The following is an 8,551-nucleotide window of genomic DNA, read 5'->3' on the forward strand; positions in this document are numbered from 1 at the left end:
CCATGAACTCGTTTTCAAGTTTTAAAAAATAAGTTTAAATGTTAAAAATCAGTCGAAAACTGAATCTTTTCCCGGTAAGTCATAGTTTGACGTCGCGAAAATAACAATTTACGTTAGCAACGTCATTACCTCCCCTGTAACTGTATCATATGCCCTTAAAAAATCAAAATGTATTATCATATCGATAACATTTTCATTTCCGTGACAATAGTTATTACACAAAATGTGTTATTCAGTTATAAAGCAGTTATTGAACAATTACGTATTTTACTTTTCCCTTGACAAAAATGCTTGGTGAACCTTTTGTATCGTCCCAGTGCAGTGACTCTTTCTTTCACCAAGAGGATCTTGAATCGATAATGTTAAAAAGAGCCCAAGCTTTTATGTAAATAACGCGCATCATTCGACATAATAATGAACATGATGATGCTTCTACCGTTGAACACCTAGCTATTTGAAATGGTATAACAGACGAACTACAAATGTAGTCCATTTGTACATAATTATTTGTAGTCATGCTTTGTAGCTACCAACAATTGTATACTGAACAATGATCAGCTTTAATACGCCCGTCGGGGTGTATTACGGTGAACAAATGTCCGCCATCCGTCTGTCTATCTGTCCGTCTGTCTGTCCGTCCGTCTGTCTGTCCGGCGTCCAAATGTCGCACCTTAACTTGTGAACCGCCTATCCAAATTTCATGAAACTTAACATATTTGTTTCTTATGATGATCAAACAATCTGAATACTTTTTGGTGATAATGGGTTTAAAGTTTTTGAGAAACGGGACTTTATAACTAAAACAGGGGTGTGTATTTTCACATGTCGCGCTGTATCTCAAAAATAATTTCTGATTTTTTATTTAAACTTCACACACTTTATAATCATACTAATCCAAAGATCTGTATACTTTTTGGTGCTGATTCATTTTTTTTGTAAAAAGGGGGAGGCTTTTCACATGTCGCGCCATATCTCAAAAACTTTCTATGATTATTGCTTAAAACTTTACACACTCTTAGTTATATTGATCTAAAGATCTGGATACTTTTTGGTGATGAATCAAAATTTTATTTTGGAGTTATAGCGTTCTTGTAAAAAAGAGGGGGGGTTTCACATTTTGCATCGTATCTAAAAAAAAACATTAAAGACTATTGCTTAAAACTTTACACATTTCTCAGTTATAGAAATCTAAAGATCTGTAAATTTTTTGATGATGATTCAAATTTTTATTTTAGAGTTATTGAGTTTTTGTAAAAAAAAAAAGTAATTTTAAAGTGTCGCGCCGTATCTCAGAAACTATTAATGATTATTGCATAAAACTTCTCACACAACACGAAGGGTGTATCATGCGCTCATGGCGCAGCTTTTTATCATTATATCTGTGTGGTTCTTCCCCTTTAAGGTATTTAGTAGGTGTGCTCTGTTCTTGTTCGAAGTTTTCGACACACTAATTTCAACAGTTGAACATTTTTTTTATTGATATCATATGTAATACATTTTCTTGTCAAAGAAGAGGGTAAAAAAAGAGGGACGAAAGATACCAAAGGGACAGTCAAACTCATAAATCTAAAACAAACTGACAACGCCATGGCTAAAAATGAAAAAGACAAACAGAAAAACAATAGTACACATGACACAACATAGAAAACTAAAGAATAAACAACACGAACCCCACCAAAAACCAGGGGTGATCTCAGGTGCTCCGGAAGGGTAAGCAGATCCTGCTCCACATGCGGCACCCGTCGTGTTGCTTATGTGATTACAAATCCGGTAAATAGTCTAATTCGGTAGGTCAAATTCATGAAAGGGAAGGGGATTGTAGTTACGACGTGAGGAACATATCCGATATCATTTGTGAAATGGTTATTCCATAACGGTCAACCAACTCGTGATGGCGTCCGTAAAATTTACGAAGGGATGATTTCAACTTCACCATTTGGAACTCTTGATTTAATAGCTTCCTTGTGAGCAGTAACCCTCTATCAAGAAAATCATGATAGGAAATGCAAGCACGGGAATATCGTATCAATTGAGAGATATATACCCCGTATGCAGGTGCTGCTGGAATGTTGCTACTTAGAAATGGAAAGTTCACAATTGGAAAGCTGAAATCATCTCTTTTGTCGTAAAGTTTTGTCTTCAACCGACCCTCATTGTCAATTTCTAGATGTAAGTCAAGATATGAAGCTGACTTAACTGTATCTGTAGTATCCTTTATCTCCAATTCGATGGGATAGATGCGTTCCACATAGTCACCAAATTTTGAATTGTTTAGTGAAAGAACGTCATCTATATAGCGGAAAGTAGAGTTAAAGGATATTGCTAACTTCTTATCTTTCTTCCTCAGAAGTTCCTGCATGAAGTCAGCCTCATAATAATAAAGAAACAAGTCAGCAAGAAGAGGGGCACAGTTTGTTCCCATTGGTATGCCGACAGTCTGTTGAAAAACACGTCCTCCGAACGTAACAAATATGTTGTCAATCAAGAAATCAAGCATCTTGATAATATCGGTTTCAGAGAATTTTTTGTTTGAATCAGAGTGATTCTTTACAAAGTAGGATTTATCCCTCCCTAAGACAAGATACTTGTATCTGCGTTGGCCATTCTTTTTTATGAAGCAAAGTAATACCAACTCTTTTAATTTGTCTTTAAGTTTGGAATGTGGAATACTTGTGTAAAGAGTAGAGAAGTCAAATGTTTTAATACTGTTACAAGATGAAAGAGAGTTAGATTGTATGTACTCTAAAAGATCTTTGGAATTTTTAAGTATCCACATCTGATTCACGCCACCTCTAGAATAGGCAGTTTCACAATAACTTTGAAGCCCGTCTTTGATTGCTGATAAAATGGATGTTAATAATTTAGAAAGAGGTTTTGTGGAGCACTTGGAAGACCCAGCAATATACCGTTGTTTGTAAGGACACTTATGTAGTTTAGGTATCCAATACAGTGATGGAAGATCCAGTTCTTCATCTTTGGTTGAAATACCAAAGGAACAAAGAACAGACCTATGATTATCCAGGATTTCCTCTTTGGTAAGTGTCGTGAGGGTATATGTTGAGTTTCCAAGTGAATTGTCTATACCTAATTCGTTTATCAAGCAATTAATGTAATGACTTTTACAAACAAAAACGATGTTATTTGGGGCTTTGTCTGCGGGGACAACAACATATTTATCATGGAGGTCGGATAGGTGTTTAGCAACATTTGGGTCTTTAAAAATTGACGTAGCATGGGCATTGATGGACCCATTCAGTTTCTTAATTCTGATTTGTATTAAGGACCTCACTGCCTTTATCCATTCGGATAGAGTGTCTACGTCTTCCTTCTCGCGCTTAGCCCATTGCCTGGCATAATCCTCGACTGAATCCATCAAAATTTTAAAGTTGTATTTCCAATTGATGGATTTAGGCTCACGATATTTCGGACCTTTCGATAACACGTTTCGTAGAGAAGTGTTATTAACAATGTTAAGGTCACCGGTAATAACGTGGCCAGCGGGAAAAGATACCAGAGGAACAGTCAAAACTCATCAATCGAAAATAAACTGGCAACGCCATTGCTAAAAATGAAATATCAGCGGGAAAAGATACCAGAGGAACAGTCAAAACTCATCAATCGAAAATAAACTGGCAACGCCATTGCTAAAAATGAAAAAGACAAACAGACAAACAATAGTACACATGTCACAACATAGAAAACTAAAGAATACATAACACGAACACCACCAAAAACTAGGGGTGATCTCAGGTGCTCCGGAAGGGTAAGCCGATCCTGCTCCACATGTGGCATCTGTCGTGTTGCTAATGAGATAACAAATCCAGATAATAGGCTAATTCGGTAGGGCACATTTATGAAAAGGAAGGGGATTGTAGTTACGACGTAAGGAACATATCCGATATCATTTGTGAAACGGTTATTCCATAACGGTCAACCAACTCGTGATAGCGTCTGCAAAAATTTACGAAGAGATGATTTCAACTTCACCATTTGGAACTCTTGATTTAAAAGCTTTCGTGTGAGCAACAACCCTCTATTAAGAAAAACATGATAGAAATGTAAGCACGGGAATATCGTATCAAGTGGGAGATATATACACCGTATGCAGGTGCTGCTGGAATGTTGCTACTTAGAAATGGAAAGTTCTCAATTGGAAAGCTGAAATCATCTCTTTTGTCGTCAAGTTTTGCTCTCAATTGATCTTTATTGTCAATTTCTAGATGTAAGTCAAGATATGAGGCCGACTTAACTGTATCTGTTGTATTCTTTATCTGTAGTTTAATGGGATAGATGCGTTCAACATAGTCAACAAATGTAATAAACAAAACACGTACACATTTCACCTGACAATCTTCTTTTTGTCACATGTTATTACAATCTGAAGCGTGGCAGGGCTATACATGTTAGCGGGATCCCAACCATCCCCTAATTGTGTTTCAAAGATTCATAATGATATATAATCAACCATGATAAATGTTTTTGTTTTGTCATAGAGTTATGATATTTTAGTAATAATAAAATCTAAAGAAAACCGAAAAGATAACACCAGTGCATTAGAAACTACCTACTACTCAAGTCTTAGTTTTCAGTGTATTTTTTTTTAATTGTCTATAATTATTCATCTTTCTTTTAATTACGGCTTTATGTTAGATTTTGACAACCCCAAAACCCCCCAATCCTTCCGCTCTTTTGTATCCTCTACAAATTACTCACACGTTAGCCTACCTACACTTTATCCGAAATCAATATTCACGAATGATGAACAGTGGGTTTTTTAACCGAGAATGACATTTTCAATGTTTTGAATAAAAATCTACTAAAACAGGAAGTTGTAATGAATGTATATGGGCATTTATCCACGGATTAGTAAATATAGATTGTGCTGTGGTTTTGTAATTTAAAAAAAAGTGGGAAGTTCTTCCGTGTGTCCTTCAGATAGGTTTTCCTACTTTTTTCCCACTTTTACAATCGACGCTTTCTATAGATTTTTATAATAACGAGGGGCACATGTCTCCTAATTCATTACAGTTTATGAATGTTTTATACTTTCAAATATGTTTAGCATTATAAGTTTTGTTGTGTATTAGGGTCCTCGGTGGCCGAGTGGTATAAGCAGGTACTATTGTAATCATTAGCAAGTCACCACTAAGGTTGTGAGTTCAAACTTCGCTCGAGCCGGTACACTCGACTCCAATCTTAATTGACTAGGATTGTCAGTTTTTCTATCAAAAGTCGGTGGTTTTCTCCGGGCACTCTGGCTTCCTTCATCAATAACTGCTGGCCGCCACGGAACAGCGCAAAAGCGGTGCTTAATAGTTATCAAAGGTACCAGGATTATAATTTATTACGCCAGACGCGCGTTTCGTCTACATAAGACTCATCAGTGACGCTCATATCAAAATATTTATAAAGCCAAACAAGTACAAAGTTGAAGAGCATTGAGGACCCAAAATTCCAAAAAAGTTGTGCCAAATACGGCTAAGGTAATCTATGCCTGGGATAAGAAAATCCTTAGTTTTTCGAAAATTCAAATTATTGTAAACAGGAAATTTATCAAAAATTACCACATTATTGATATTCATGTCAACACCGAATTGTTGACTACTGGGCTGGTGATACCCTGGGGGACGAAACATCCACCAGCAGTGGCATCGACCCAGTGGTGTAAATAGTTATCAAAGGTACCAGGATTATAATTTATTACGCCAGACGCGCGTTTCGTCTACATAAGACTCATCAGTGACGCTCATATCAAAATATTTATAAAGCCAAACAAGTACAAAATTGAAGAGCATTGAGGACCCAAAATTCCAAAAAAGTTGTGCCAAATACGGCTAAGGTAATCTATGCCTGGGATAAGAAAATCCTTAGTTTTTCGAAAATTCAAATTACTTAAAAGTGGCGTTAAAACACACAAAAATTGAAATTGTGTATTACTACTCCAAGTCTAGTCCTTAAAAGAGTATTTAAAAACATTTGATGAAAAATTGAAAAAATCAGACTAAAAATAAAAAAGATTTAATGTATATGTTGACATAAAATCCTACAAATAACTAGTTGTCCAATCGGATAATCCAAGTTTGACAATCATCGACTATCGATCAGTCAGTTGGTTATACCGCCACCGATGTACTATTGCAATACATTAGAACAATAATAGTATCTGGGCAGCATTTAATTCATTAATTAATGTTAACATACCGAAAGGAAAATAATAGTTTTTAGTTCTAAAGGAACGATCGTACAGTTGGCATTAAGTGACTGAAGAACTTTTGGATAGTTAAAAATTCAACAAAAGAATGAACAGTCATGCAACGTGACCTCAATTGGGCGACTATTTCGTTTTAATTTAGTTTACAACACGTATAGTACATCCTAAACTTTGAATAGACATTATATATATTATGTCACTTTTGTTATTCATTTTCCAGATGAATGTTTCAACTTGGTAGCTTCTTCTCGAAAAAAACAAATATTAACCAAAAAAACAAACAGTCTATAAGTATCTAGCAAAAATCACTGTGTGTTTTATTGAACAATCACTGTTTTGCAGACTCTCTAATAAGAAAACAGCCTGTCCCGAGCCGAATCGTTCGGAAAGAGAGAAAGTGACAGTGGATAGGCATGAACACAACAAAACGCCCCAGCCTGTAGTTTACCATAACATTGAAGTCAAAAACGTCAGTCAACACTATGGGAAGTTAAAATATCCTCAAACTGTTAACAATATTGGATACGATTATGCACAGTCTAACTGTACTCCAAAATGTCAAAATGTTAACAAAGTGGCAATCAATGTCATTCAATCAAGCCTGCATTCCAATCCTTTGAATTATAAAGCTGGTCAAAAAGGATATGAAATGGCGAAAGTACAAAGTGTAACAAGGGATTGTTCTGAAGGTGTATTGGCCAAAAATAATACTTTTGCAAAATAAATTTCAAGTAACACAGAAGAAGAATCCAATCAGTATGCCATTAATACAGACTATTATCATCTAGATAACGCGAAACAGATAAAAGACCCAGAAACAAAAGTATACGATCAGCTACCCACGGTAGAAACCGAGGACCCTACTTACGATCACTCAAATCTTAATATTGTTTTAGACAATCAGAACTATTATGATCATTTTAAGATTGACGGAGCACATGCATCACACAAACGTGGTAAATCAAGGTTCCTACGGTTAAACTGAAAAGGAGGTATTTTTGTTTTAACTAATTATATTGTTAGTATCAAGAAACAAGTTTTATGATCATAAAAAAGTCACGATAACAAGGGGAACATTGCAAGTTGAAAAAAAGATAAGCCAGTATGACAAAACGACAGACAATGGAGAGACAAACACCACACTTTCAAACAATATAAAGTTACAATTAAGCAACACCATCGTAACAAACAACAGATAATAAATTGTAACCAATTCAACATTAAATCTTGAAATATTGTTTTTTTTTTCGTATTAATATGATTTTGTAAACAGCAAATTAAAAACAAACTATTTATTATTGTTATATACATATGCATATGCATGGCTCTATAATATGTCGATACCTGTAAAATGGCATTGCACAATTTATATATGTTTCTATAACTGTTTATGAGTCTTTTTACTTAATTCATTGGATGTTGGATCTGTACTGATTGATAGTTAATTCTTAGATATATGACTGTTTCATTATATGTTGTTGGCTTTGAACTCACCGTCAGTAACAGCGAGATTTCTCAGATCTTTACTTAGTGTATTTTTGTTGTTGAGATATACAAATACCCATCCACGTCCACTCTGAAGTGTATTTTCAACTTACCCATCTGATCAGTTAAACCTTTTTTAATAGTTAATTATAGTAAGTTAAAGGTTACATTTTGTACGTGCCTGTCCAAAGTCAGGAGCTTTTAATTCGATGGTTTTCATCTATTGCTGTTTGTTACATACTTGTTTTTTTATCATTATTTTCTATTGAATTGCCGTTTTCTTGTTTGATTTTATTCACATTTGTCATTTTGTTTTCTGTTATAGATGAATATGCAATATGAGCGTTGCTCATTGTTGAAGGTCGTATGGTGAACTGTAGTTGTTTATGTCTATGTATTTTGGTCTCGTGTGAAGAGTTGTTTCATTGACAATCAAAGTTTACCACATTTATCACATAAACTAGTATCACTGTTCGTATTGTGGACCAAACAACACAGGGATACTATTTATTGCCTGTTTACGCAAATGCGGAGGTCTAATGCAGGATGAGACTGAAATACTTAATGTATCTTCTTGAATATGTTAAAGTCACTTTCTATATTATTTATTCGTTGCTGCCATTCCTTTAGTTCATATTCAAAAATAAATCTGTGAACTATTCGCTTCCATATAAGCTATCAAGCGTCATATAGCGTATAACAATCAAATATTAAAGATGTACCGATAAAATGATGTTACAACATGTATCATTTAATGCTTTATCTTAAAATAAGAAATATAGGATCATCCTAAACGATTTAAGATGAAGGATTTCTAGAACAAGACAGCATGTTTTTAGTTATTATGTCACGGTA

The sequence above is a fragment of the Mytilus galloprovincialis genome, chromosome 12 (genome assembly GCF_965363235.1).
Source record: "Mytilus galloprovincialis chromosome 12, xbMytGall1.hap1.1, whole genome shotgun sequence".
Classification (NCBI taxonomy): domain Eukaryota; kingdom Metazoa; phylum Mollusca; class Bivalvia; order Mytilida; family Mytilidae; genus Mytilus; species Mytilus galloprovincialis.